This window comes from Chelonia mydas, chromosome 1 (genome assembly GCF_015237465.2).
Source record: "Chelonia mydas isolate rCheMyd1 chromosome 1, rCheMyd1.pri.v2, whole genome shotgun sequence".
NCBI classification, from domain to species: Eukaryota; Metazoa; Chordata; order Testudines; family Cheloniidae; genus Chelonia; species Chelonia mydas.
This window is the reverse complement of record NC_057849.1, coordinates 36,751,677-36,772,113: the sequence shown is the minus strand read 5'-3', so window position 1 is coordinate 36,772,113 and position 20,437 is coordinate 36,751,677. Positions and strand designations below refer to the sequence as shown.

The window sequence follows — 20,437 nt, the reverse complement described above, 5'->3', positions numbered from 1 at the left end:
TGATGAGTCTGCAGTTGAGCTGACTCAGAAATGAGAAACAGTTCTTTAGGAAATTCTGTGGCCTATTGATTTGTTTCCTACTTGGTGCTCAATGAGCTGTTCTGCATGCCGCGGAAACCAGAACAATTCTGTGTGTATGTATGTGACCTTGCTGGGAGCCCTGACTGTGTGCACAATGCACAGCAAAGCACATTTTATGGATTACATTGTCGAGCAAGCTTTAAGTCTTTTAACAGGGTTGGAAAGAGATCTATATGCCTATGGTGAGTAGGAAGTATTCCCAAGCAAGTGTCTTCAACTTCTGCAGACTGTAAGCTTTAATTTTATTTTAAATGTTTGTAGATTGTAAAGCAAACATGCCAAATGTGAACCTGGTATAAACTGCTTTAGGGGCATCTTCCCAAGGCTGCAAACAGGCTCAGTGCTTCTGCTGCTCCTGATCATTTCCCCAACCTGCAGCAGTCACCACAGTCTAGTCAGTTTTCACTGTCCCTATTCACAACCCTCTGACTAACCATGAACTGAGGCGAATTAGGTCAATTTCACTCTTCTACTGCTTGAGATCGCCCTGAGCAGCACCAGAGGCAGGCACTGAAGCTAGTCATAGAAGAAGAAAACCTGAACAAGGAAGCTATGAGTTGAGTAGGGTAGTGGGAACATTTACAGAGAGTAGCAGAAACAGCCCACCCTCACAGCAGCCAGGCAACTGAGACCTCAGTGGGGCTTGAGGGGGCTAAGAGCAGAGACAGAGACCGTTTTGTCTCCACTGGAGAAGAAAGAAGGTTTTGGAGACCAGGAAAGAGATTCCAATTTGTCAATCAACTAATAGGCAGAGACGGATATGAAATACAAAGTCATCAAGCAGGGTCCAGGAACAGCACCCTGGTAGGAGTCACACACCATGCTCCTTTGCCAGCAACTGGGAAAGGGATGTGTGGAAAGAAAGGGCTGTTTCTCATCAGGGTGTTACCTCTGGTCAGTGACTATTCCCACTCCCACCCCCCTCTTACGCTGTGAAGTGTCTGGTAAAATTTCCAAGCTACATGTGAGAGTTGGTGTGTGTGTGGGGGGGGAGATATTGTGTTGACAAATAGATTTTTAGTGTAAATAGAGTCAGGAAGAAGACAAAGAACACAATATGGCAGGGGAAAGAGAACGCTGTAAGTGATTAAAGGGAGATAAAAGGAATATAAGAAATACAACATGATCTACTGAAGGAAAGAAGAAGTGGAGTAAAGTCAGGAAGAGTAAGGCCTGGTCTACACTGGGGGCGGGAATTGATCTAAGATACGCAACTTCAGCTACAAGAATAGCGTAGCTGAAGTCGACGTATCTTAGATCGACTTAGAATCACTTACTTCGTATCCTCGCAGCGCGGGATCGACGGCTGCCGCTCCCCCGTCGACTCCGCTTCCGCCTCTCGCCGTGGTGGAGTTCCGGAGTTGACGGCAGAGTGATCGGGGATCGATTTATCACCTCTACACTAGATGTGATAAATCGATCCCTGATAGATCAAATGCTACCCGCCAATCTGGCAGGTAGTGTAGACGTGGCCTTAGAAGCTATAATTAAAGCAAGAGAATCAGCAGTAAATGACTTTTTTAAAAAGTTCATTAAATAGAAAGTTGATTGACAGCATTACCATTATATTACTCAAAATCCAATTGTACACAAACAGAACCATTACTCTGCAAAGGATATGTAGGTGAAGATATTTTCAGCCCACTAGTAGGTAGGTATTGGGCAAAATTTTCAAGCTCTGTCTTTTTATCACATTACATAGCTGTATTTTCAACATTAGTTTCATTGTCTTTTTTATTGAAAAGGAAAAAAAGTGAACAGCCACAGAAGCCCAAGTCTCCAGAAAATGTATGAGAGGAAATATGATGAGAATTCAGTAAGGATGTACAGTCCATGCCATCTTCGAGATTGTGACCTACGTGCTGAAGCTGATAGCGATAACCTTGGCGGAGAAAGATCTTACAGTTGCATTGTAGCGAATGACAGCTGTGATCCTGCATCTTTGTCATACTATGGAATGAGTCCTCTTGGACTGTATATACAACCAAATAATTTGTTCATAGAACATAGTAACACTGATGTAGAATTTCCAGACTTCACAAGAATAGGAGGGTAGAATTTCTTATGAGCACCAACATCGCTTGTGAAAGAGAGTCTAACACTTCACAAATATCTGTAGGGAAAGTGATCTGGGCCTGTGTCATGGAGTCACCAGGCCAATGCTCTGGAACTACTCCATACAAAGCCAGTCAGGACTCTGGGGTAGCATGCCTCCTCTCGCTGAGCATACTGTCTCCAGCGCAAGAAGCTTACACAGCTTTGACCTTCCTGGGTCTGACCTCAGAGCATTCAGCATCCCCTTCCACACCAAGCGCTTCCCACAGCAAATCCGCCTGGGCAGGGCTCCTGGGGAAGCCAGAGGGCCCTGCACCCCAACTCCTGCAGTCAGCAGTGACTCTCAGCCAGCATGTAGAACAGAAGGGTTTATTAGTTGACAGGAACAGCGTACAACAGAACTTGCTACCACAGAAATCAGTGACTTTCAGCCAAGTCCATCTTGGGGAGTCCTGGGCCAGATGCCCGGGACTCCCCCCATTCCAGTTCCCCACAGCAGACTGACAGATTCCAACGACCCAACCTCAGACACCCCATTGCTCCTCCTTATTCTCTTTGTCTCGCTTCCTAGGGCAAAGAGTCACCTGGTTGCATCCACCTATTGGGTCTCAGGTTACAAAGGGCACCGGTCATAGCATACTTGCAGACAGCTGGTGCAGCCTCACCTGCCCCAGAGGTCTCAGCCAAAGTCACATACCCCTATTCCCACCACTGAGGTATTTGTGCAGCACACAGGGAAACTGAGGCACACAGTATTCATGCAAAACAGTAAAACTCACATAGGTTCACATATAACATAAGGGAAAATCCCATGAACTTTTACAATAGCTTATGTGATAATGTACATGACATGAGCTATGTTCCATCAGTTGCTCTTGTGATGAGGAAACTCTGCAAGATGAAACTCACAGAATTCCCTCCCTTTCACTTGGATTTCCCCCACAGAAAGGATGAGATCTCTCTTCATTTGTAAGTTTCAGTTTCATTCTGCACACTATGATTTTTTTCCTTCTCTTTTTCATAGGAAGCAGCTATAGCTGCACCATGCAATCTGTATATAACACAATGAATGTTTCAGAGCTACATTTCCCCTTCTGCACAATACAAACAAGGCTGAATAAGGTTTTTCATTTTATCTTTATCCAGTGCCAGGTATGGTACAAACACAGAGTGATAGTTCTTGCCCCCAAGAACCTGGAATCTACACAGACAAGACAGGCAATGGGTGGAAAGAGAAACATGGCCGCCTCACAAAGGCCCCTTGAGTTTTGACCAGCGTGCCCTTGCGGAGTGGTTTCTATACACAGTAGGTGCGTGGGAGGCTTGTTGTGAAGTCATTGTTCCCTTTTTAGCTCAAGCCCAGGGCGTAAAGATATGGGGGTGAGCACAACTCCATATCTCCTGATAGAAGCAAAGGGAGAGTTCCCCTTCTCCTCCCTGGTTTGGGCAAGCTGTGCTCCCCTCTCCTCTTTGACTGGTGCGATGAGAGTTCCCCTCACTCCCTCCCCCAAACCAGCTCTCCTCACGTCTTCTCACCATTGCCTGTGCCAGGGACTATCAAATCTCCATAAGTTAACAATGGGGAAAGATCTGCTCAAAGAAATAATTCTCTCGGTTATGTTCCAAAGAACCAGAACCTGTTTCATTGTACACGTCCAGGTCACCAATGTTATTGATACCTGCAGGAAACAGGGTGACTGAAAAATGTCAGTTATCAGCAGTGCTGTAGTTTTGTCAAGGCAAGTTTGGAGAAAAAGCTGTCCTGTTTAGTATGATGATCGCCATGTCAGAGTCACAGAAACTGAGAACTTCCAAGAACTACAGGCACTGATTTGTACCCAAAGTGTTTCCATTCTTAGTAAATGGAAAAGGAGTACTTGTGGCACCTTAGAGACTAACAAATTTATTTGAGTATAAGCTTTTGTGAGCTTCAGCTCACTTCATCGGACGCATTCAGTGGAGGGTAACCCCCAAGGAGATTACCTAGATTCCTGGGGCTCTGTCTGCCGGCCGCTCAGGGAGAGGCATGCTGTCCCTGGTAGGGAGGGGGAGCCAAGGCAGACTCAGAGTCTGCCTGGGAGTGAGATGCCCTTCCCAGGAAACTCAGGAAAGGGGAGAAGCCATTTTTGAGACAGTCTGGAGCCAGCCAGGGCAAGGGCAAGACTGGCTGTGTGGGGAGCTGGTGAGTCCCAGGCCTGCACGCAAGGTTCCCCCTAGAACTAGCCTCTAGGGACCTGAAAGCAAGATCCCTCAGCTGGGCTTTTCCTTCTCCACTGATGACTCCCAGTTTGTAGAGTTTTGCTGGGAAACTTCCCCAGCCAGGCTGAGTTAGCTCTCCAGCTCCCTAGGGGAGACCGGTTACCACATGGTCAGCTCTGCTCTGGCTGCTAGTCCAGGGCTGCTGCCTGCTATAAACGAGTCTGGACGCTGGGGTAGCAGACTACAGTTTGGATTTTAGTACAGTTGTGTAATCTGCACCTTGAGCCCTACACCACTTTGTGGTGAGGGGAAATCCTGGGACCAGAAGCAGCCTGATTCCTGCCTGAAGAGGATCCCTGCCAGCAGAGATGAGCCCCTCAGTAGTGACCGAGTCCAGAGTCATCTCTGAACCTGAGGATCATTCATGGAGTTTGTGAGTGCACCATCTTTTAGTCAGTCAGTCAGGGAAATTGTTTTGGGGACTCCCTACTCCCTGAACTGTGTCCTCAAGCCAGGGAGTAAGGGTTTGGGGATTTTATAACCTGGATAAAAACATATTAAACCTGTGGAGGGACTTACCACCTCCTCCCACTTGTGAGTCCTTTGGGTTGTACTGAACCCAGTCAGCCACACTGCTAAACCACTACAGAGACGATATCGGGGTCATAGGTTACCAAGGGCCCCAACAAAGTACATGTATCAACGGGACACTAATTTTACATTTGCTACATCAGGTCCTGTGACTGGGGAAAGTCACGGGTATTAACAGCATGGGCACCAGTGACCCTAAGAATCGTGTGTTACCCTGTTATGTTATATTTGTCTTCTGTTAAATACATACAATGTATTCAACACAGTAATTATATTAGTGCTATTTCCTGGGGGTCTCCAACTATCAAGTAAGTGGGGGTTACCATATGGTTAGCATTTTCCTCCCAAGCTGCCCTGGTGACCCTGCCAGAAAGGGGCAAGAGGGGTGGAGGCACCGCCAAATAAAATCATAGGGAAAAATAAAGAAGATACACCCTGCTGAGTGAGTGGCAGGATCCAGACCTGTCCATCAAAACCTGTAAGCAGATTGGCATTAAAGAAGGTAACTGGGTGGAGAGGGGGCACTACATTAGCATGTACCAGTCCTCCTTGTTGGCACTGTGATCATAAAGGATAGTTGACATAGAAGGTGCCACACTACAGATGGATATACTCTCATGACCTGAAACACTGTGGAGGAGGGTGAGAAGCAGATCCCATATTTTTTTCTTTTTCCATCATATTTGCATGCTATTGTTTGTGCAAGTAACGGATACCAAGGCCACTTAGTCAATGCAAAGACGTCCATTAACGTCTATGTATTTTGGAAATGGCCCATAAAGCAACCTGTTCCTGGTTCATGCAGGGCAGCATCATGAGCACAGGATGACCTGGAACCTATTTGCGTTCTTTTCCTTCTCTAAATTGAATGACTTCAGACACGTACTACTGGCTGTAATTAGAGACTTGTTTATATGTATTATGTAAGAGGTAAAAGGTATCACCTAGTGCAGTTCCTTTTTATTTAGGTTTAAATTTCACAGGCATGCTATGTTTTCCCCAGTTGATGTCTTCCTTCCCCAATCACCTCCATAAAAGCATTAATTGTGGATGAACAATGAATTAATGAAGAGCCAGCACGATCCAAGGGATTGTGGTCTGGGCTACGAGCCAGGAGTTCCTGAGTTCTAATCCTGGCTCTAGCATGGATTTGCTCTGTAGCCTTGGGCAAATCACTTAATCTCTGCACCTCAGTCTCACCAGCTATAGCTGATGGATAATTACAATTACCTACCTCACAGGGCTATTGTGAGGATAAACCAACAACATTAGATTCATAGATATTAAGGTCAGAAGGGATCATTATGATCATCTAGTCTGACCTCCTGCACAATGCAGGCCACAGAATCTCACCCACCCACTCCTGCAATAAACCTCTCACCTATGTCTGAGCTATTGAAGTCCTCAAATCATGGTTTAAAGACTTCAAGAAGCAGAGAATCCTCCAGCAAGTGACCCATGTCCCATGCTATAGAGGAAGGCGAAAACCTCCAGGGCCTCTTCCAATCTGCCCTGGAGGAAAATTCCTTCCCGACCCCAAATATGGCGATCAGCTGAACCCTGAGCATAGGGCAAGATTCACCAGGCAGATACCCAGGAAAGAATTCTCTGTAGTAACTCAGATCCCACTTTGTAAGTATTGTAGCACCGGGCAGGGGGGGGGGGGGGGGGGGGGGGGGCATAGGTATAAGACTTCAAGTGCTATTCATTTTGGGTGCAGAACCGTGATTCCAGCACTCCTGTACCTGCTAGGCCCCCTCCAAGTCAGTCCTACTCCTCCAAGCACCTCTAACATGTCACAATTTCCCTCTCTTCATACATCAAGTCTGCAAACCATCTTTCGAACCTCTCAGCTCCTTCTCATCACCTCCCTACCTCACAGACTTTCTTCTCAGACCCTCATCAACCTACAACTCTCAGGGTTACCCTCACCAGCATCAGTTATCCCCACTCTCCATCTTATTTCACCTAAGTCCAATCATCCGCCTTCATTTTATTCACTCCCCATTTTGGATCTCCTCAAATCACCTGGTTTCCTTCCCAGGACCTAGCAAGCCGCTTTCACACCCGCCCCCCTGGATTAGGACTCTCCTTCCTTCCATAAACTCCTGAAAATATCCTTCTTTCCCTGGGCTTGTGGTCTTATTATGATCTATACCAGGCGTGGGCAAACTTTTTGGCCCGTGGGCCACATCTGGGAATAGAAATTGTGTGGCGGGCCATGAATGCTCACAAAATTGGGTTGGGTGCTGGAAGGGGTGAGGGTTCTGGTTGGGGCCAGAAATGAGGAGTTCAGGGCGCGAGAGGGGGCTCCGGGGAGGGGTGGTGGGGGGGTGAGGGCTCTGGCTGGGGGTGTGGATGGGGAGTTTGGGGTGTAGGAGGGTGCTCCAGGGTGGGACGGGGATCAGGGCTGGGACAAGGGGTTGGGGCGCAGAGCGAGGCTGAGGAGTGCAGGCTCCGGATGGCGCTTACCTCAAGCAGCTCCCAGAAGCAGCAGTATGTCCCTTCTCCGGCTCCTACACAGAGGCATGGCCAGGCGGCTCTCCACGCTGCCCCATCTGCAGGCACTGCTGCAACAGCTCCCATTGGCGGAGGTTCCTGGCCAATGGGAGCTGCGGGGGCAGCACTTGGGGTGGGGGCAGTGTGCAGAGCAGAGCCCCCGGCCGCCCCTAAGCGTAGGAGCTGGAGAGGGGCCATGCTGCTGCTTCCAGGAGCCACGTGAAGCAGCCCTCAACCCTGCTCCCTGGCTGGAGTGCCAGAGTGGGGCAAGCCCCAGATCTTGCTCCCCAGAGAGAGCTTGAGGGCCAGATTAAAATGGCTGGTGGGCCAGATCCGGCCACCAGACTGTAGTTTGCCCACCCCGATCTATACCATCAAGCAACAAAGACTACCGAGGAGCATCAGACAAAGCTTCTTCTCAATGAGGCTTAGCAGACATTCATGAATGGTACAGAGACCAACTCTCCCAATGACCCAGTGGGCATTTAGAACCAGTAGGACTTGATCTCCAGCCAGCCCAGATTTTTCTTTTCGCATCTTTGTGCTAGTGCTGCAAGTGGTCCATGGAGCAAATAAAGATCTCCTGTGTCTGGTTTAGTGCATCTTATACCTCCTCTGTATAAGCCACCTGGAACCTTGTGTACCTTACTGCTCCCACTACTGAGCTACACTGCAGCTGGCCACAGTGGGAATTTTAAAAGAAAAGACAGCTAGTGCAGCACAGCCTTGAAGTGCCATAGCTGAAGTATGGTTTAGTATTCTGGCTGTGTTAGCAGTACTAGTCTCATCAGGTTACGATTCCGTGGCAAGGACAACAAAAAGAGATCTTTTGTCATTTAACAAAATTCTTTGCTACATAGAACTAAGGACAGTATCTATCTACCGAAACTTTGTGCAACACCTGTCCTGTGGGCTCTGACTCACAAAGGGTTAAGAGGCACTTTCTACACTGCTACATGATAACTCGATATACAGACCTATTCCCTGAAATGCAACAAAGCTAGCGGGAAATTTTTTGTGGGAAATCTGTAGCATTCATTCATATTCAACGGTTTCCTGAAGTTTTTTCTACAAATGGCTATTTGTCTTAATGTGAAATATAACATCTCTGAAAAACAATGCCTAGCAGTTTCAGGCAAGAATCTAGATAGGCAATAAATAATCTATTCCAAAAGATGAAGTTGAAAACCACACTTAACATTTCTAGCAACAGTGTTCACCGAAATAATACACCAACTCTAAAAACTAAGACATCTGGATTCTTCATGCTTGGCTTAGAAATGTGACTATCCCAAAGATAATTTTAAAGGTAACCACAGAAAGATGCTATTGTCTACTGTATCACTGCTCCTAAGATCTAATTTATTTATTACCATGTAACAGGATGAAAAGCACGCAATACATCCTCCCAGAAATTACTACACGTAGGCATCAGTACTCAATTAAGCAAGACGAGCAGCACATGCACATTGAACCATTTCAACTATTCATGGCTGGACAAGTACACAAAATAGTTCTTTCACTGTGTAACCAGATGTTTGTAACAGGAGATGACAATAAACTAGCAGCAGTGCACCTGGGAAATATATGTCGCAGAGAAAGGAAATTTAACTTTATTTCCTCTATTTTATTTCTATGTTACTTCAGTTTTCCGCTCTCCAAAACGGTATCCCCAATTTAAAAGTGATCGCTGGGTTTACAACCACAAGAGCATGGAGATAAATAATTTCTCTCAAGCATTTTCTAAAATGGCTCCTTTGTTTCAAATGCCTTTGTCACCAGAACTATTTGTTATCTGAATGTTGAGCTGCTGGGACTCGGACAGTAACAGTACTTCTCATCAATTATTGAATACACTGTGGCCTCTTTCCTCTAATACTTTTTTTTAAAAAGGCAGGAGCGATCAAGGAAAAGGGTAGAGGTTGGTGGGGGATATAAACCTGAAGATTACAATTATGTTGATTCCAGAGCAAACTTTAGAATGAAGACTGTAATATCTTGGGGGTTTGCATGAGATAAGCACCCCAAGGGGCCTGATTCTGATCTCATAGCAGTATACTTCCATTGACTTCAGTGGAGTTATTCACAATGGTGTAATGGAGATCAAATCCGGCCTCAGGTGTTTCTCTCTGCTTTCCACCATATTGGCAACTCCACTTGTATTAGGATGGTTGTCAAACCATCTGCATGACACAAACACTGCAGAGCTGCAGAGCAAGGCACCTGGATATCTGCCCAGAATTTGCTATAGTCCCCTCAGTGCTTTAGGATTTTTTGTTTGTGTGCTTAAGTCCAAGAAGCAATCTAATTTCTCTACCACATAAAATCCAACTGAAATCCCAAAGTCCAAAATGTAAAGGGACAAACTTTAACTCCAAAGATTTTAATGACAGTTACTCAACTAAATTCCAAAAGAAAAGGAGATTTTTCATGCCAGTTCTAGAGGATTACGAATGTGTGTCACTGGGCTAGACGCTCACGGTCACTATACAAATGTAGAGCATTCTGCCAAGGATAAAAATAAAACCCTCTTTTCTCCAGCACTTACCTTCGCTGGCTACTCCCTCTCCTGACAATGACCTGGGAAAGGATACGGCCGTGAGTAGCTGCCCTGGCACGAAGACAGGCTGGAACTACAGTAACCAGAGTCATCGGATAATCATAAGCTCAAAGAAATTGCTCCACGCACTAGTTTACAGCCCTGCCACAAGCCTTCAGCGATCACCGCAGCATCCCCCCGGTTCCCGGCCCACGGAGCAGGCAGGGAAGCCGCTGCCCATCTGGCTGCGATGCGGATGGCACCGGGGTGCTGCCGGGCGAGACCCCCCCGCACCCTCTGCACCCCAGGAGCTCGCGCCTCTCCAGGATCCGATACACCGTCGCTAGGCGACCGGCACGGGGCTTGCTGGGCTTGCTGCTGCTGAGCCCAGCCCCAGCCACTGAGAGCAAAGAGCGGGAGGCGGCTGCTACCGGGCTACAGGATACACAATGCACCACGCCCGGGAGGCTGTACAACCATAACCGGGGAGAAATGCAAAATGCGCGGGGGGGGGGGTACACACTGTTGCTGGGTCTGTCTGGCAGGGCACCCTGCTGCCAGGCTCCGTCCAGGGCAGCGCGGCCGCGTGCAGGGGGAGGGGGGATTTGCAAGGCGCCCGTGCGGCTCCCTCACCTCTCTCCTGCCCGCGGCGGGTGCTAGGGTCCCATAGCGCCGCGGAGCCGCCGCCGCCGCTCGCCAGCCTCCCCCACCCCTCCTCGGCAGCTGCCGCAATGAGCCGCTGGTTCGGCTGCCCCGGGAACAGGCTGCACGGAGGCGCTGCCTGAATGTGGGTCAGCAGCAGCCTGGGCCCGGGGCGGGGGCGGGGCCGGGGCCGCACAAGCGCTGGCGGGGCGGGCGCAGGAGCCGCGGGCGGGGAACGGGGTGCGGCTGCCACCTACTGGCGAGGGCGGAGGCGGCGGGGCTGAGAAAGGGGGTCAAGCGCCTGCGGCTCCTGCGTGCCCTGGGGCAGGCGGGGCATTGCCCGGGGCCCCTGCGTGCGCTGGGGAACGCCTGCCATAGCACCTCCCCCCGGCAACAGAAAAGATAGAAACTGACATGCCTTGAGGGAGAGGTTTTGCCTGGCTGACATTAGCCCTTGCATTAGCCCCAGCGCTCTACAGACATTAAGGGATCAGGGCTGCAAGGTGAGACCGTTCTGGCCCTCATCCACCAAATCATTTAAGCACCTGCCTAACACTGAAATTAATGGGCCTGCTTGAAGTTAATCATGTGCTCAGGTGCTTTGCTGGATGGAGGGCAGGGTGCTCAGCACCTTAAAAGATTGAGGCCTGAGCGAGGGTCTGATTTTATGGGCACGGTTTTGCACTGGGGATAAACTGCATTCACTGTTCTGTGCCCACTGTCAGTCCATGCTTTTTTCCCTGGCAATGTGTTGCATACACACTTTATTGTAGGCATTGAACTGCAAGCTCAGCAAAGATATGATAAAAATGCTACATCCAAAAATAATTCTTTGAGTAGTGGACTACAGCAGTCTTAATTGCATTAGTCATACTTACTGCATGCAGGCACAAGAAATGTGCTGGTGTACTTTGTACTGTATATGACTTTTTGGTTCCCTTTTCCCTGTGCTCCTACTGAGTGGCACTTACACTTAGCCAAGTGTAAGGGGACTGTTGCTCCCTTACTAACATTCAGTGGGGGTGTTTTGGTTGGCTAGCTCCCAGTACTAAAAGGGGAAGGGTCTATGGGAAACCAGGACCCTGAGGTTGGTAGTCCCCAGGAACAATGGGGAGAGGCCAATGCTCCAGGTCAGCCTGAATGACAGGGCGGGCAGGCTAATCAGGGAGTCAGGAGGCCCCGTCCTCCATGTGAGCTGGAATTGTCTGGGTCAGACAGAGTGGGGTTGAGCTACGGAGAAAGGAGGGGCGCAAGCTGAGCTGGGGAGCAGAGCTGTGCCAGATCCAGAGAGAGCAGACCCTATCCTGGGAGCAGAGCTGCAGCCCCAAAGCCAGAGGCACAGCCCAGAGAGAGCAGACTTGCCCTGGGAGGAGAGCTGCAGCAACCAGAGCCAGAGGGGCCAGAAAAGCAGCCCACGAAGCAGGTCAGTGCTGGGAGCAGAGTCACAGAAGCAGCCTGCAGAGCAGACCTGTCCTGGGAGCAGAGCTGTAGCAACCAGAGGCAGAGAGGCCAAAGAAGCAGCCCAGGGAGCTGGAGGCAGAGCAGCAGCAGTGCTGAGACAGAGTGGTGGAGCTGGGGCTGGAGCAGTCCGGAGCTGGGTGCGGTGAGCAGCTGGGGAGTGCGAGGGGGACTCTGGGCAGCGGGCCCAGCACAGGGAGACGCCTCAGCCAAGAGGCTCTGCAGGCCAGGCTTGGATCGTAACCCCGACAGGGCGGGGGTGACTCTGGGAAGAAGGTTCCTGCCACTTAGAGCCTGAGAGCGTGAGGCCACCACTAGAGCAAGTGTCCAACCCACAGTACCCCTGCAGCACAGCCAGGGCCTGAGAAGAAGGTCTGGGACTTACAAGGAACAGACTGTGAACTGCCCTGACATTCCAGAGACACTGTTTGTGATGTTTCCTGCCACAGAGGGGGTTGATGTGTTTCCTTTAACCTTTCCCATTTTTCCTTTTTAAAATTAATTGTTGATTAAATAACTTGCATTTGCTTTAACTTGTATGTAATGGTCAGTGGGTCAGAGAAGTGCCCAGTGCAGAGAGAGTACCCCCGAGTGGGGACACCCTAGCCCCTGTTCTAGGTGACCACAGCAGGATTGGAATCCTGGCCCCTGCCTTGTTGGGGTTACGAGGACTCTGCCAGACAGGAGAGTGGAAGGGGAGTCCTCAAAGGCAGGGAGGCCACCGGGTAAAGGAAGTGAGAGCAAGGACTCAGATCCTTTTGCTAGCCCACTTCACCGGGGTAGTGCAGAAGCCAGGAAAGTTCCCCACAATAGCGGGACTATTCCCCCGCTTATACAAGGCAACCCTCTAACAGGTATCCCCAAGTGCCCTTCTCAGGAAGGGGCAGAAGGTTCTCTGCTCTTCAAGGACCTAGCACAGGGACTGAACCTTAAAAACAATCGAAGGTCACAGTTCTGCATTCTGATCTATGCAGGCATTCTGCTGTTCCCAGGCAGAGCCCCATTGATTTAAATGGGGCTTCAAGTGGGTGCAGCAGTCTGCTCGGTTAGGATTGATTTGCTCTAAATAGAAATGAGGATAGAGGAAAAAGAGGATTAAAGCAAAAGAAATGGGCTGCATAGCATATCTAGTCCTGCAGCTGGCAAAAAATAAACTGATGTTGGTACAATTCAAGTCATTACAGCATTTATAAAGACCAAATAACTTCTAGCCAGCCTGTCCCTTTCTTCTATGTCCCCTTTATTGGCTAACCTGCCAGTGAGATGCCCCTGCCCACTAGCTAAACTGTCATCTGCTGCTTTCCCCTGTGTCCCACCACCATGCATATCAGGTATCTTGGATCATAGAATCATAGAATATCAGGGTTGGAAGGGACCCCAGAAGGTCATCTAGTCCAACCCCCTGCTCGAAGGATCCCTCCCCGTCACCCCACCCCTATGGTAGCATGTGATCCTTTTGATCTTCAAAGTGTCAACGTGTTCAACATAATCCCAGGCATTCAAGCAAAGATATTTACATAGGTGTCCCCTTCAAGGGAAGATGACAATTGTTTCTTTCATGAAATGTCCACAGAATGCTTTAAAGTCTCTCACTATTATGATAATTGCCACTGGGTAAACAGATCTAGATTCCAGCTTTTCCTCCAGTTACATAGTTTTCTCCAGCTATTTCTCTGAAGCTGTATGCATGCAGACTTTCAGCCCACATTGGTATCCATCCACTGTCCAATTGCTTGTCTGGTGTTGGAGGAAGTCCCTGGGGAGGCTAATTAACCTCTTTTCAAATGTTTCCCATCCCTGACCAAAGATGTGACCTTGAAAATAGCTCTCTGCCTGCCTGTTAAAGAGACAAGGCTTATATTTCTTTTAATTCCATTTTTACCAGTTATTTTTTCTCTATATCAAATATTACGCCCACAAATCTTTGCTAAAAATGTTGAGGTTGCAAAATCAGGCACTCAGTAGTTAGGAAATGCCAGAATTAAGGCTGCATGTGCAACTTTAATTCAGCTCCCTTGTGTGTATACATTATGACACAATCACATACTGTGTTTTTTCCACAGGAGTCCTGCTCTCAGTTCTGATACCTCATCCCCAGCAGCTGGGAGAAGCAATTGCAGGGAAAGCCCTGTTCAGCCTTGTGCAGGCCTAGGCTGGACTCTGGAGAATAATCAGTACAGATGAACACTTTGAGGAATTTAGCTGCCAAACTCTAACAAATCTTTACTGACCATGTACAAACTGGGATATTTCAGAGGCCTATAACTTGGTCAAATTTGAATGAGTCCTCATAGAGAGAGCAACAAGCACATCCCTGACACCAGAGCAACACTCCCGACCCCTTCCTGAAATGTCAAGCCCTTGTTCTAAAGCATGGATGTGCTAGAGCTTCTCACGAAAATGATTGTAAGGTTTTTGGGGTTTTTTTTTTAACATGGGCAAAACAGTGTAGTGTTACCCCTGATTGGCTAACCAAAAATTTGGGGGGGTTGTAGGTGTTTCAGTTGGGAATAGAAATTTACAGTGGAGTCTTGTGTTTTCTTTGATGCAATCTTGTTTTTTATAAGCAACATACAGTCCTTTTTCTGTGAACACACAGGGAATCAAGTAGCAGGATACAAACAGTTCCCTTGTTTGTGGTTCCAAGCCTGCCTTTCCAGTCAACACGCTGTACTGGAAAAGAATTTTCTGTTAGCTTTATCTCACGGCTACATCATTGTGTTTCCATGCTGTATCTGCTTGGCTTTTTCGCTCTGCTGTTTTGCCTCTGTCTGCCTCTGCTTGTGTATTCTGTCTCTGTCCCACCCAGACACACTCACATACGCAAAGATTGTGGTGCTCTCTCCTCAAAGTCCGAATTATTGGATGGTCTTGCACTTGCCCTTGTTTTGGGTGGGGCTTTTTAGCTATTTTTCATCTATTGTAAATGAGGAGTGGAGGTCAAAATAGTTTAGAAGAGGTTTAACCCAATCAATTTAACAGTATTTTTCCCTAATGTTATTCTCAGATACATTCCTTTGTTTTAACTGAAATTAAAACAAAAAACCTTAGCCTGAGGCAGACACCTGGTACGGAGAATTTCAGCCCAAATGGTTTAAGTTTGGCAAAGTGATAAGCAACTGACAACAGATTCGTACCATGGGAAGTGTTGGCCACCTTAAAAATAGATGGTGCTTCCAGGCCCTCCTATAATGAATCATTCACAGATTAAAATCAATAGGCCTGATCAGGGCCATCCTTACCCATACGCAAAGTACACAGCTGCGTAGGGCACCAGGAAATTTGGGGCACCACCCTGCGCAGCTGCATGTTGCCCTAGCCCCACCCCCACTCCCCTGAGCTCTGCAGCAGGGCGGGGGCTGCACTCACCAGCAGCGGGAAGTGCAGCGACCCTGCCCCAGCCGTGCCACCGGTGAGTGCTGGGGGGTGGTTCCCCCCTGTCCCCAAGCCAGCGCCCCCCACCCAGAGGCCTGGGGCCAGTCCTCTTGGCCCCCCCGCAGAGGCCTGGGGCCCCACACACACACCCAGAATTGCTGGGGATAGCCCTGGGCCTGACCCTCAATTACACTGCTACAATCCCTTTATACGCCCCCGAGAAGACCCTCTACATGGAGCCTCCTCAGCCCTTGTACAGCTGGCATAAGGGTGCTATGCCAGCCTTGCTCCAAGCTCCTGCATCGAAGGGACATATCAGGAGTATGAAGGGGAGGGATGGGGAGCACACTGCACTACAGCGATTCTGTTCTTCTTGAAGCCTGTAGGAAGCTGTGGGAACCAGAATGCAAGTTAAACCAACTCAGTGCTGCTCTAATTTGCACTGGTCAACACAATGGCCCCTGAATGGTTCCATGAATCTACAGGGAGCACAAATGTGACTTAGAGCCACTTTCTCGCACAACCGAACCTCCACTGCTTCCAACTCATGGACCAAAATAACTGAGAATCAGGTCCAGTCTATCACATTGGCCACCTTCCAGCCCAAAGAACAGCCTAAATCTCCCAAGGCAGACCTGCCATTCTACAAAATCTGGTCCCTAACATAGCAGATGTTGATAGGTAAACAGGGCTACTAGGATGTTCATAAAACTCCCAATAAGAAACAGAACACCCCGGCCATCTGTATAAAATCTTGTGCCCAGGAAATTTGTGGAATGTCTGCCTACACCTATGCACTTAGAAATGGTAAAAACTGTAAAAATAAACAAACACATTCAGCAGAAAAATACAAGCTCCCAGTAGTTGAGTAATGTCACACTCTCCCAGCAATGGCTCATGGAACCTGCTGGGAGTCATAAGGAAAGAGCAAGGTCACCCGCAAGATTAATTTCTTATTGGAAAGAAGGTGACAGGAGCAGCAACAAAAGCATATACCAGCACAACTAGCTCAGATGTTAATGTAAATCAAAAGCCAAAGCTACTTATTATTTCGGATGGGAAATTTTTGTTGTTGCACATTTGACTGATGGAGACAAGGTTGACACAAACTGTGTATAATATGCCCCTATGAAGAACTTATCATGATTTTAACACCTACAAGCAATGTTCCTGCCTCATTGCCAGTGCCACTCAGCTACCATTAAGACACTGAAGTTGCTATTCAATTAGTTTTCATGGGAAGCCAGCGCTTATATAGCTTTTATTTCCTCTTTGTCAGGTGTAAAGTTGCATTTTACATTTTGTAACAAATACAGCTTGTAATTGAAATATTTTAGTTGTATAATCTGTTACTTCAGATATACTATAAGAAGAAAATATTTTGTCCAACACTGAAGTACTCATAAGAACTGCAATAGAAGAGGGAGAGGAAGCAAGAGTGACACTAGATGAGTGTAAATGCCTTCCTTCGTGGAGGGAGTGTACATCCCTCTGGAGATACATTTTCTTACTTTAGGTTTCAGAGTAACAGCCGTGTTAGTCTGTATTCGCAAAAAGAAAAGGAGTACTTGTGGCACCTTAGAGACTAACCAATTTATTTGAGCATAAGCTTTAGTGAGCTACTATGCTTCGAGGGGGCATTTTGTCAGCAGAGAACAGTCAGAGCACAGCTGGTCACACCCTCTTCCTCAGTCATTCCACTGACACATTCCCTGTGTCAAGAGCTGTTTGCCATCCAGAAGTCCTTATTCCCTAGTGACCAGATCTGCTGTCTTTATGTCATAAGTGACTTAATGGATCTTAATGCAATAGGCAACTGGGCCCAGTTTTATCATACATTTAATAGAAGTGTGCTGCCACATACAATGAAACTGCTGATAGTGGAGAAGCAGCAGTGGAATAAACACAGCTGAACCGACAGCTCGTGTCTTTATTATTGCAGCAGTTCCCTAACTGTGAAAGACAGATTAAATTAAGATGATGATCAGCCTTCCCAGACTGAGGGAATGTGCTGCTTTAGCAAGTCTGTCCTGGTATCCCAGCCTGTTGAAATATGTTTTCTCCCAGTTTCAATCTAAACAGACATCTGACCTCAGCCCATCTGCCAATGCACAGCTCCTCCTCCCCTACAGCCACCCAACCCAAGCTCCACGTCAGGATAAACTAGGTGCAACTATGCTTGGTCCTGGCATGGGACCTTCTAGTCAACAGCTGAATGCAGATGTGTGGTGAAATTAAGGCACCCCAAATCCAGGTCCCCACCAGATTGTAAAAGACTATGGTTTAGTGAATCTCACACCAGAGTGTGTACAATAATTCACTTGACAATAGCACTCAGCACAGAGAGAGCTGAGCCACAAGTCGTTGTTTGAAGAGGAAGAAAGGACACCAGGGGTCACTGCAGAGGAGAATGTATGGTCTCCAGGAGGCTGGTAGGATGACCAGGCACCCCATAATAAGGACCCTAACCATCCGAAGCTTCAGTTTAAAGGGTTCAAAGCAAACCCAACTCCTAGCTGCCAAGCTTGGCCATATACCCTAGTGACTAGCACTTGTAATATAACCAGCCCCCTGACTCCAGCAGTGAAAGACTTCTACATTCTCCCATAACAAGTCCTTTATATTAAGGCTCTTTACTATTTGCATAGGCAGCTAGAGCTTTAGTTTACACCCGGGTAGACTGATTTAAATCAAAGCAATTTGAAATCACTGATTTTAATAATGATTTAAATCAGCAATCAGGAAACCTTGATTTGATCATCGATTTTAATCTTGTTTTGCATTTGTACTTTTTAGTTATTTTCCTAAAAAAAAAAAAAAAAGGATTCTCATTAGGTGGTAACCATTAAAACATATTATTTGCCCCTAACTATAACTTTTCCATAAATTTGGTGCTCTATTTTGCTACCCAGGAGGACACATTATTTCTGTGCACATTTATTTAAGCAAATATATATCTTTACTTACATTTATTCAGATTCTTACTTTACTTATTTATTTAGCATGTGCATATTCTTACTTTCATAGGCGCCGACTGGAGCACCCACGGAGAAAAATTAGCGGGTGCTCAGCACCCACCAGCAGCCAAGCTCTCCCCTCTTCCCCCTGCCCCCCAGCGTCTCTCCCACGCCGGTAGCCCCACTGATCACTTCTCCTCCCTCCCTCCTGCCGCAAACAGCTGTTTCAGGGCGTGCAGGTAGGCTCCAGGAGGGAGGGGGAAGAGTGGGGACATGGAGCGCTTTGGGGAGGGGGTGGAAAGAGGCGGGGCAGGAGAAGACCAGGGTCGGGTAGAGGTGGGGTGGGATAGGGAGTTGGAGGGAGGGGTGTAGTGGGGGCGGGGCCTGGGCGGGTGGGGTCGAGCACCCCCCAGGTAGAGGGGAAGTCGGCGCCTATGCTTACTTTTACATGTTTTATTATGTTAGAAAATGGTGAGTGATTCATTTCTTGTTTACTAGATTATGATTTGTATTTTACTTGTGATTTGTGTCAAGTCCTCTTTGAATGGAAATTCATATTCAATTAAAATGCACAAACCAATATGTTCATTTTTTTATTAAATAAAGCTAGCGCTGTCAAGTGATTAAAAAAATGAATTGTGATTAATCGCGTGATTAAAAAAATTAATCACGATTAATCGCACAGTTAAACAATAATAGAATACCATTTATTTAAATATTTTGGGATGTTTTCTACATTTTCAAATATATTGATTTCAATTACAACACAGAATACAAAGTGTACAGTGCTCACTTGATATTTATTTTTTATTACAAATATTTTCACTGTAAAAATCAAAAGAAATAGTATATTTCAATTCACCTAATACAAGTACTGTAGTGCAGTCTTGTTATAAACTTACAAATGTAGAATTACGTACAAAAAATAACTGCATTCAAAAATAAAACAATGTAAAACTTTAGAACCTACAAGTCCACTCAGTCCTACTTCAGCCAATCACTCAGATAAACAAGTTTGGTTACAATTTGCAGGAGATAATGCTGCCTATGTCTTGTTTACAGTGTCACTGGAAACTGAGAACAGGCGTATACATGGCACTGTTGTAGCCAGCATCGCAAGATATTATGTGCCAGATGCACTAAAGATTCATATGTCCCTTCAGGCTTCAACCACTGTTCCAGAAGACATGCATCCATGCTGATGATGGGTTCTGCTTGATAACGATCCAAAGGCAAATAGGCCCAATGGCCTATGATGGGATGTTAGATGGGGTGGGATCTGAGTTACTACAGAAAATTCTTTCCTGGGTATCTGGCTGGTGAATCTTGCCCATATGCCCAGGGTTTAGCTGATCACCATATTTGGGGTCGGGAAGGAATTTTCCTCCAGGGCAGATTGGAAGAGGCCCTGGAGGTTTTTCGCCTTCCTCTGTAGCATGGGGCACGGGTCACTTGCTGGAGGATTCTCTGCTCCTTGAAGTCTTTAAACCACGATTTGAGGACTTCAATAGCTCAGACATAGGTGAGAGGTTTTTCGCAGGAGTGGGTGGGTGAGATTCTGTGAGCTGCATTGTGCGGGAGGTTGGACTAGATGATCATAATGGTCCCTTCTGACCTTAGTATCTATGAAAAAGCTGAGCAGACCAACACATGTTCATTTTCATCATCTGGGTCAAATGCCACAAGCAGAAGGTTGATTTTCTTTTCTGGTGGTTCGGGTTCTGTAGTTTCTGCATCGGAGTGTTGCTCTGTAAGACTTCTGAAAGCACGCTCCACACCTTGTCCCTCTCAGATTTTGAGAGGCACTTCAGATTCTTAAACCTTGGGTTGAGTGCTGCAGCTATCTTTAGAAATCTCACACTGGTACCATCTTTGTGTTTTGTCAGATCTGCTGTGAAAGTGTTCTTAAAATGAACGTGTGCTGGGTCATCATCCGAAACTGCTATAACATGAAATATATAGCAGAATGTGGGTAAAACACAACAGGAGACATACAATTCTCCCTCAAGGAGTTCAGTCACAAATGTAATTAAAGCATTAT

General features: G+C 47.2%; 1 protein-coding gene across 15 annotated transcripts in view; it reads right to left on the bottom strand.

Moving 5' to 3' along the window:
• The window catches only part of ELMOD1 (ELMO domain containing 1), a 63,294-nt gene extending 52,402 nt beyond the window's left edge, over positions 1-10,892 (bottom strand). For 2 of the 15 annotated variants that reach the window (XM_043529883.1, XM_037890234.2), the window contains exon 1: positions 9,974-10,428. The gene's annotated coding sequence lies outside the window, so the exon portion shown is untranslated. Of the gene's footprint in view, positions 1-1,358; positions 1,563-9,973; positions 10,430-10,597 lie in introns of those variants that run through there. The other 13 variants (XM_043529911.1, XM_043529864.1, XM_043529897.1 and 10 more) reach the window with 13 other exon arrangements.
• Between the last annotated feature and the right edge of the window lie 9,545 nt (positions 10,893-20,437).